At 44.7% G+C, this 10,531-nt stretch overlaps 1 protein-coding gene across 3 annotated transcripts in view; it reads left to right on the top strand.

Moving 5' to 3' along the window:
- The window catches only part of LOC139018982 (membrane-spanning 4-domains subfamily A member 8-like), a 55,371-nt gene that overhangs the window by 21,755 nt on the left and 23,085 nt on the right, over window positions 1-10,531 (top strand). For 2 of the 3 annotated variants that reach the window (XM_070428095.1, XM_070428092.1), the window contains exon 1: window positions 7,205-7,374. The exons of the other annotated variant lie outside the window; for it this stretch is intronic. The gene's annotated coding sequence lies outside the window, so the exon portion shown is untranslated. Of the gene's footprint in view, window positions 1-7,204; window positions 7,375-10,531 lie in introns of those variants that run through there. 3 annotated transcript variants of the gene reach the window in all.

The following is a 10,531-nucleotide window of genomic DNA, read 5'->3' as shown; positions in this document are numbered from 1 at the left end:
CTGTGGAGAAGAAAAGGTTTGCTTGGTGCCTTGGGAGAAACACACAGGAATTGATCAGGTCTCTTTTTGGGGGAACCAAAATAAGACACCCACTGTCTTGGTTTTAGAAAGAACTGCCAAGAATAAGAGAAGATGAGACTAAAGACTGAAATAGATATGGCGGCTGTGTGTCTAGTTTAACCCTTCTCACACATCAAATGCTGTTCATGTCCCTTCTATGGCACCTCTGTCAGTTCTGAACACTTTCAGGAGTGAGAACTTGTAGGTACTCAAAGTTCTCTTGTTAGAGAAAGGTAGTACTGTGAATGGATTATCGTCCCTCTTCACCTAGAGAGAACTGAGTATCCCTGTAAGATTGTCTCTTTACACTGACCCCACCCAAAAGTATGCTCTGGGTAAGCATACTTTTGTGCATTCTTGTATTACTTAAGATCCCGGAAGAAAATAGAAGGCAGTGTTAACATGCTTAATTGAAGAAAGATTAGTGAAGGACCTATTTACAGAAATCTCAGCAGGTTCATGGGAACCAAAAGGTCTGTTGACACACTTGGGAACCAATAATAGAAGGAAGCTATTTCCCTAAGACTTAAGGGACAAGGGGCACGAACCATGTTACTATAGCAGCAAGAGCTGTAGCCAAGGATGTGAGCTGCCTAATAGTGTTACAAGATTCCAGGGCAGGAAGAATAGGGAAACGAAACAGGAAAGTTAAAATAAGGCCAAACAGTGTGGGCAATTTGCAGCCAGCTTGTAACTAGCAAGCCATTATCTTCCCCACCCAAGGAAACAGAGAAAATGGTTAAAAACAAACAAACAAAAAAACCTCCCTAATGAGAGAATGCAGAAAGGGAGGGAGAAAGGGGAAAGAAAAAAAGGCCATTTTACTCCCTAAGCAGAGACGCCAGCAGTCTCAAGGCTTGGCAAGATAAAGTTGTCAGGTGCTTTTCATGAATTGTGGGAAGGCCACAACAAGGTAAAAAAGGGTACCTTGAGATTTAATCTGTACCAAAATATTCAGCAGAGGAATTTTGAAGTCTATAGACAGGAGGGTATATAACACCTCAGACCCAACTTGCTCTTCAGACTAGCTGAGAGCCCATCTATACTTCATAAGCCAGATTTGTAGGTTTGCTTGCCTTGCTGTTGCTTTTTTCAATAAAGATGCATGCTTTAATTGCTTTAGTAAATTGGCTTTTCACAACGCAGTCAAGGTCTCTCATATAAATTCATTTATATGAGAAGACAAGGATCCAGGTTGGGGACAGTCCTCTCCCACAGGCTCAGGGGGCTGTCCCATCTGGTAACACCTCTCTGGTGTGGGTGAGAGTTGCCTATAACAAAAAGAGCTGAGATCTTTAGACAGAGGAACTCAGCTACTGTGACCAGAAAACGAAGGGTGAACTCTGACTTCTTTCTCCTCCTGAAGTCCAATTTCATTGGCTAAACCACCAGAAGGATCAAACAAAGGTGTGTAGGAGAGTCTGTTCACAGAAGGTACAGAGTGCAGGGTACAGAGCAGGGTAGGGAAGGGCGGTGCTGGCTATGTTTTGCCTGCCTTGCCTGATCTCCCCTCCATCCTTCTCCATGCTCTTGTGTCCCTGGGGACTAATATTTATATGGGTTTCATCAACGGGAACTCTTGCCCTATGGCTTCCAATTGATTTCAAATAATAGGACACCCTATTAGAGGACTGGAGGAGAGAAAGGGCCTATAATTTATTTTCTTAGTTTCTTCCTTGTGGTGTTGTCAAGGTCCCTTGACCAAAGGTCGCCACTCATGTTAGCGATCCTCTCCATGTGACTTCCTCCTTCTGAGGTGCAGGGAACCAGTCTTTTCACCTACCTCTTCAGGCTTAGAGGATTATGATTTGCTTCTGCTCTTAACAACTTGGGGGTATTATTCCATCACTTGGGATTTCTCTACATCCTGCCCACATTCGGAGGAAGCCTGTATAAAATGCCCCTCCAGGTACCCCATTTGAATGTTCCATTGCAGTCTTATCAGTTACCTGACTGCTCTAACAGCAGAAAATGGATCTGGATGGGCAAATCGGGACTTGTTTGCTTCCTTGGTCTCCCCCACACTGCCCCAAATGGAGGCAAATATGACATGTATGGCTATTTTTTATTTAAAGGGAAAACTTGGAGGCCTCCTCATGCAAATTAATACAGGGCTCCTAATAAATACCTGATGACTTGTCCTCCCCTGGAGAAGACTGGTTCATAGAAAGCTCAGGGAAATGGTGTGAGTATGACTTTTTTCCTGTTGAATGGATACAATTTTCTACCTTGTGGATAAAAAGCAGTGCATATAATCTCCAACTCACCTTATAATTAAATTTTTATCATTGTTAGAGCAAGTTCTTTTCCCTCTCTGAAAATCCTTGTGAATTGAGAGCTGGTTGTTGGGACTCCACAAGGATATTAGGATGTCAGTAGGGACTACAATCTTTTTTATTTAGAACACTAGAGTTCCGATGCATGAAATTCATGCAAGAGTAGGCCTTCCTTCCCCCGGCTGCTGGCACCGGCTTCCCTCTGGCACCCAGGACCCAGGCTTCCCTTGTAGCCTCAGCTTTGTCCATAAGGTCATCTGAAAGGACGTCCGGTCTAATTAGCATGTTATGTTTTTATTATTATAGATTATATCTGTAGGACTTGCATATTTTCCAAGAAAAGAACATTGAAGGGAACTAAGATGTATAGAGGTAAATCTGTTAATGTTCTGGAATTCTCAAATTTGAAAGCCTAATTTCTTCTGGCCCCCAAATAAATGCAAACATTTCTAATTCTAATGTCTATTTCTAAGCCAGACTTGTGAAGGATGGAGAAGGAAACGTTTTCTTCAGAAGGCTTCCTTTGGATTGGATATTTAAACATTGGGTTGACATTCCATCCTTGGAGGGTATCCTATCCTATATAATAAAAGCCTAATATGCAAATTGACTGAACGGCAGAATGACTGATTGCTATGATGTGCACTGACCACCACGGGGCAGATGCTCAATGCAGGAGCTGCCCCCAGGCCAGCCAAGGCAGGTGCCACAGGGGCCCCCCGATAACCCTGCCAGTCACCCCACAGATTGGCCCTGATTGCCAGCCATGCCTAGGGACTCTACCCGTGCATGAATTTCATGCACCAGGCCTCTAGTGAAAGAATAAAGCTTGTAAAGTCTCTCAGAGCAGTGCAGCTTTATTTTGATGGGTTTCAAGAAACTATTTAGCCCTTTTATGCAAATATAATGTCAAGGCTTTCCAAAACTCCTAAGAAGATAAACCTACTTAAAATGGTCTGAGCCTAGAGCTTAATGAATAATTTTCATGGCCTTATCCTATATCAAAGTTTGCAGCAATGTAGCTGCCACATATTTGGCTCTACTGGAGACTTCAAGTCCCAAGAGTGATTTGCCATGTAAAATAATAGGAGAAAAGGCAATGACACTTATGTTTAATACGGACACCAATACAGCATAACCATATCAGTCTCTATTTGTAACTATCTCATACAAACAGGTAACAGAACAGAGCTCAGGCACTTTTGACATAAAATCAATTATGAAATTGGAATGAACATGTGAAATACAGGAGTTCATTTACTTTTATTGAACTTTAAAAAGCAATAAAGAAGATGTTTTAAAAAATACTTCATATTATTGCCATCTGTGTTCCTTAATCTTATGTGTCAATTGACTGGACCACAGGGTGCCCAGATAGCTGGTTAAACATAATAGCTAGGTATTTCCCTGAGGATGTTTCCAGGAGTGATGACCATTTGAATTGGAGAACTTATAAAGCAGATGGCCCTCCCTAATGTGGATGAAGCTCATCCAATCTACTGAAGGCTTGAATAAAACAAAAAGGCAGAGGAAAGTTGAATTTGCTCTCTGCCTGACTGCTTGAGCTGGAACATTGTCCTTCTGCCCTCCGCGCTACTGGCTCTCAAGCTTTCAGACTCAGACTGGCATCTACACGAACAATTCTATGGCTTTCATGTTTTCAAATTATACCAGCAACTTTCCTATTTCGTGAGTCTGCAGCATGCAGAGACCAGATTGTGGGACTTCTTAACCTCAACTGTCAGGTGAGCCAACACCTTATAATAAATCTCTTTTATATAAATACTAGAGGCCCGGTGCACAAAAATTTGTGCACTCAGGGGGGAGTGGGGGGTCCTTCAGCCCAGCCTGTGCCCTCTTGCAGTCTGGGACCCCTCGGGAGATAACGACCTGCTGGCTTAGGCCTGCTCCCGGGTGGCAGAGGGCAGGCCCAATCCCTAGGTGCAGCCCCTGGTCGGGCTCAGAGCAGGGCCAATTGGGGAGTTGGGGCGCCGCCGCCTGTCATGCACAGAGCAGGGCGGATTGGGAGGTTGCGATGCCACCCTCAGTCATGCTCAGGGTAGGGCCGATTGGGGGGTTGGGGCGCTGCCTCCTGTCACACTCAAGGCAGGGTCGATGGGGAGGTTGTGGTGCCACCCCCTGTCACGCACAGAGCAGGGCCAATCAGGGGGTTGGGGCGCTGCCCCCTGTCACGCACAGAGCAGGGCCCATCAGGGGGTTGGGGAGCTCCCCCCTGTCACTCACAGAGTAGGGCCGATAGGGGATTTGGGGCACCGCCCCCTGTCACACACAGAGCAGGGCGGATCAGGGGGTTGGGGTGCCACTGTCACACTCAGGGCAGGGCTGATGGGGAGGTTATGGCTCTATCCCGTCACACACAGAGCAGGGCTGATCAGGGGGTTGGGGCGCCTTCCCCTGTCACAAACAGAGCAGGACAGATAGGGAGGTTGTGGCCCCACCCCCTGTCACACACAGAGCCCCAGGGCGATCAGGGTGTTTGGTTGCTGCCCCCTGTCACGCTGATCCCAGTGCTGGGAGGCCTCGCGGCTCCACTGATCCCGGTGCTGGGAGGCATATTACCCTTTTACTATATAGGATAGAGGCCTGGTGCATGGGTGGAGGCTGGCTGGTTTGCCCTGAAGGGTGTCCTGGATCAAGGTGGGGGTCCCCACTGGGGTGCCTGGCCAGCCTGGATGAGGGGATGATGGCTGTTTGCAGCTGGTCACATACCCTTCAGGGTTGGGGTCCCCACTGGGGTGCCTGGCTAGTCTGCATGAGGGGCTGAGGGCCGTTTTCAGGCTGGCGGGTGACTGAAGCTCCCAACCTGTCCTTTTTTTCTTTTTTTTTTATTCTGGGCCAGCTTTAGCTCTGAGGCTTGGCTCTAGCTATGAGGCCTCGGCTGCTGAAAGCAGGTATCTGGTTTGTTTGGGTTCTATAATTGTAACACTGTTGTGGTCCTGCTTACTCCAGCTCTGAGATCTCGGCTGGCTAAAAGCAGGGATCTGCATTTGTTCTATAATTGAAACAATGTTGTGGTCCTGCTGGCTGAAGCCTGGCTGGCTGAAAGCAGGTTTTGGGGGTTTTGTTTAGCTTCTATATTTGTAACATTGTTTCTTAGACTGCAAGCTCAGAGGCCGGCAAGGCAGGCGGGGAACGTTGGCTTCCTCCCTCACTGAAGCAAGCAAGCCTCCTGTTCGCTTCAAGCTGCCTGGCTGCCGGTCGCCATCTTGGTTGGCAGTTAATTTGCATATCGCCCTGATTAGCCAATGGGAAAGGTAGCGGAGGTATGGCTAATTACCATGTTTCTCTATTATTTGATAGGATTAGAGGGCCAGTGCACGAAATTTGTTCATGGGGGTGGAGGGGGTTCCCTCATCCCAATCTACACCCTCTTCAATCTGGGACCTCTTGGGGAATGTCCGACTGCCGGTTTAGGCCCGATCCCAGACCGCTGGCTCCTAATCGCTCACCATCCTGCCTGACTGGTCACCCCTAACTGCCCCCCACCCTGGTTGCCCCACGCAGCCTGCTTGTTCAGTCTTTTGGTCATCCCTCACTAACCCCCCTGCTGGCCTGGTTGTAGGCAATCATATTGGGAGGGCATGAGGGTCAATTTGCATATTACCTCTTTATTATATAGGATGGGGACAAATGTGTCTATCTCTGTCAGTTGTCCTAATAACAAAGCATTCCAGTGCTGTTGGCAGGGATATATAAATAAACAGTTACCTCACATATTAGAAACTTACCAGCTGGCAGCTTAGTATGTCCATTACTATAAGGGAGGGTGAAATGATCAGAATAGTTTATATTATAACTAGAGGCCCAGTGCATGAAATTCCTGCATGGGTAGGGTCCCTATGCCTGGCTGGCAATCAGGAGGACCGATCGAGGCCTTCCAGATGCCAGCTGGGGTCTCCCTTCCCCAGCTGCCGGCTGCCAGCTGGGGCCACCACCCCCTGATGGTCAGCACATGTTGTAATGAGTGATCAAACTCCCAGTCTCCCAGTCGAACTCCCAAGGGGACACTTTGCATATTATCATTTTATATACTAGTGTATAGATTATTAGATACTGAAAGAACAACTAGAACACCTGGTAAAAGTCAGACATTCACCACAGGAAGCTACTGCAGCAGCCAGAGAAAACATCCCTGCATCTTCTCCTGAACAGTGGGTCCTAACATAAAGATCCTTAGATGTGACTTTAACCCCAAAATCAATAGAATGAGTATAAATATGTATATTAGTAGTAGATGTTCCAACTCCTACTAGGCAAGATGTAAAGGTCTGTTCTACATAGGTTCCTCCTGAAAGGCAAAAGTATACCCAAGGCTGAGGAAACCTGTTGAGTGATTAGGTAGGTAAAAGCTGACCTTAACACAGCCATGGTGTCATTTATCTCATTTTGCTGCTTTTCTGGGCCTGAAGCTGAAATACAACTGAGGCTTAGATATTACCTTTAGGGAGGAAAGGGTCAGGGGGTTTAAACTGCCTGAACAGTGACATGAAAGATCCAGAGTCCAGGCCAAATGACAAGTGATATGCTAGGGTAGGAAAGGTTACCCTGGGGGTGAGGTTCTTGTTTTCCCAGTTTTGTTCTTTGCTAGGTGTAGGGCATGGCTATAGGGTTTTAAGCCTGGGACTGACCTGTTGGCAAAGCCACAAACAAGTCTCAGCTTAGAGGGCATAATCCTCTTAGCATAATTAGGGTTTACCTTATGATGCTCCCTAGATCTTATCTGGGAAGCTAATGGGCTGTGGGAGGTGCAGCAAGTGCTGCCAAAACAAGTGAAACTCAGAAGAACATTGTAACTATGGTGACCACTACCTTGTTTACCTCTGGCTATAAAATAAAGGCTCAGCTTGCCTCTGGATCTCTCTCTCTGTGGCCTCAGCCAGGCACAGGAAGATCCACCTAGACCCAGCTTATTCTCTTTGTCTGTCTTTTCTTCATCCATTCGCAGCCCTCACTCAGGCTTTCGAACCCTTGGCTGAGCTGGCTCGGCACAGCTAGGCATCTGGAGCTTTCTGTCCTGGTGAGTTTCAGTACCTGGCCCATCTTCATTGTTCTGGGGGGTTTCAGGGTTTACATCCCTTTCCCACCAAGGATTTTTGGCACTGAATTTTTTTTCAGAGAAGAAGGGGTGTCATATCTCTTCTATAACTGCTTTCTGCTAAAAAGGAATGATGTTTCCCTTCAGAGCTAAAAATCCTTGCTCTCTGTAAGAGGGACTATGAGACCTGGGCACAGAAAGAGGTTGTGATGGTGTCTAGGGGTGGTATTTCCTGAGTATAAGTGAAATGAGTTCATGTAGAATTAGGTAGTTAGAGTAAGAGATGGAAGAAGGAGGAATGGTGGAGCTAGCTGAAACATACAAAGAATGTATTTTGCAGGAAATAGGATATTTTTCGTAGAAGTAAAAGAGAACAATGCTGCAGAAAGGACAGGAACTAATCAGAGAGCAGCACAGATAGACATAGAGCAGGCCTTTAGCAGATATAAGGGGAAGAACAGAATGTTTCTACAACAACCCATTTGAATCTCCCTGCCAAGGAGGCACCCTGTGTTTGTTTGCAGTAAATTCCTTCCTTGTTTGAACACCTGTGGTCTATGACTTCATTCTTTGATTCTGTGAGACAAGACCCCAGGGAAAATTTCTGCTCTCCAGTTCCTGTATCACAAGTAGGACTTATAACCTGGTGGAGACAAATTGTGGGACAAAAGCTAGAATGACAAGAATAGTAATAAATGGTATGGTGGAAGGAAAAAGTTCTGGTTGCTAATTCCAAGTCAAAGAATGAGAGAAAAATGAAACATTAGTTTGGAGGGTTATAGCCAATATTTAAGGAAAAAACATAAAAAACCACTTCAGGATTTAGTTTAATTTAGCTCGTGTGAAAAGTAAACTTTGAAGATCATGAACTGGAGTCTCACATTTACAACTGTATATATGGAGCCTATTGAAATATAATTTTCCCCCTAAAGTCACCCTCATTTTTATTAAAGAGCCAAACTAAGAGCAATTCATTTACTGTATTGTCTAGTTCCAATTTGGCCTAATTATTTGCATGAACACAATAAGAATAACAATTGATTATGCAGGCTTTTAAAAACCTGATTTGCTGGAACCTCATGATTGATTGAGCTTTAATTAGCTTCTCAGAGCAAAGAACTGAGCCACCTAGTTGACATGAGGTTTTCCTGCAATTGCTATAGACTTGGGTGAATTTCTTAAATTCTTGAGGTCCCCAATGATGTCTTGAGGTTCTCTCCTTTCCATCTTCCAGGAAAGCAACCTTTGTTCCTTACCTGTAAAGACTGCCATGAACCATGTGATTAAGCAAAATACCAGGCTTTTTCTTGCAAGTGGCTTTTGATTGGCTTCAAACAGTTTTGAGAATGCTTTCTGGTGGTGCTCAGAGTCCAGGTACATCATTTTCAGACATGACATTCTAGTCAAAGTCTTGGTTAATAAAACCACAATTGGAAACTGGTCTCATTGAACACATGTAAGAAATGTATTGCCATGACTCACTTATTAAGAGCTGATAGATTCAGGAGGGATCAAGGAAAGAGAAAAATATAAAAGCTTCCATTTTGTTTATGAAGGCAGAATTTACCAAATTGTCCTAGGGAAATACAAATAAGCTTCTTTATATCTGGAATACAGAAAGATTTCCAAAGAACTAATCTTTTGTCCTGATTACTTGCCAATATTTTATGTTTTTAGTCATTCTTCAGAGTTCTATAATTTTTCACTTATCGGGCCATCAAAATGAAAGGTGAACATGTCTGGTTAGCATGGTGGTGCATAGGCAAGCTAAATAGCCATCTCAGACATTGACTTAAAAAATTAAATTTATTTAAGGGACGGATATATCCAAAGGAAGGACTGCATAGCACCATGCCAAGGGGACATTGCGTAGATGATGGCAGCACCCAGGAGCTGGAATTTCATCCTTATATGCAGTGTTAATGTAAAAAACCATTGAAACCTGTAAAGAATTTTTGTGAGTTTATTTGAGCCAAACTGTCGACATATGCCGGGAAACAGAACCTCAATGAATTGAGATGATGCTCCAGAGAATGGGGAGTTCATATCTTGTTTTTATAAATTACCATCAAAAGGAAAATACCTAAGTGGGTTAACATGAAATCCATTGGTGATAGATTAAGGAGGTGGAATAAAGCAAAGTGGGGAAACCTCTGGGATGGGATAAAAAGTGGAATGATGGACATGTGTTTCTTTTACATAGATGGATACAGGACAGTTTAACATAATTAACAGAACAGTGAGGGAATGTCCTGGTGCCATTTGTTGTGCCCTGACAGGTCCGGACAAAAAGGGAAGTTACAAGTTACCCAGACATTTCACAGATCTGTTATCTTAGAGGCAAAAAGACAAATGGGCTCAGTAAAGATCTAAGTTGATCTTTGTCAGGGAAAATACTGGCCTCGGACTTGACTACCCACTATAACCTGTTTTTAGTTAAAGTTTAATTTCAGACCATCCTTTGTGGTTACTCTAGGTCTCTGATTTTGCAAGACCACCATGCAGGCCTTCCCTGAGCTTGTCAGGTTAGCATGTGGCCCTTTAAAAAATATATATAATATTTTATTGATTTTTTTTTTTTTTTACAGAGAGTGTGATGGGCAGGCTTGCTTAGCACCATGTTTGGGAATAGAAATAGATATGTAATCTCTGTATAGCATAGGAAATTTTTGTAACCAGAGTGTGTTTTTCTTTTAATTAACTTTGTACCCTATGTATCAGGAACTTGATGTTAATCTGTACTTCTTGGAGGCCCGGGCACCCTCCAGCCAGGTGTGACACCACACTGGTTTCAATTGAGTTTGTCAAAGAATAGATTGTGGTTAACACCCTTAAATAGGCTCTGAGAGAAAGGCTCGGGGCTGTAGCAGGGTGGGGCTCCCTGAGCGGAGGCACCTGTTACAGTCACTGGCCAGTTCAATAAATCCTCGCTTGCTGCTTAACACTGCTCAGGAGTTTTCGCGTGTTTCGAGCGCCATCTGTTAAGGACCGCTCACGAGTGTTCTCGTTTTTCACATGCCATCTGTTATGGACCTTAGATGTCAACACACTGTCTTGTCCACTGTGGGTCGTGGTTACAGTGTTTTGGCCAGGTTCAAGCCTCGGACTAATGAAAGGACAGGGTCCTCTCACTGCCATG

This window comes from Myotis yumanensis, unplaced genomic scaffold, assembly GCF_028538775.1.
Source record: "Myotis yumanensis isolate MYYU_CA2020_CCGP unplaced genomic scaffold, mMyoYum1.0.hap1 SCAF_10, whole genome shotgun sequence".
Lineage (NCBI taxonomy): Eukaryota > Metazoa > Chordata > Mammalia > Chiroptera > Vespertilionidae > Myotis > Myotis yumanensis.
The sequence above is the reverse complement of the archived record's forward strand: the minus strand, read 5'-3'. Positions and strand labels throughout refer to the sequence as shown.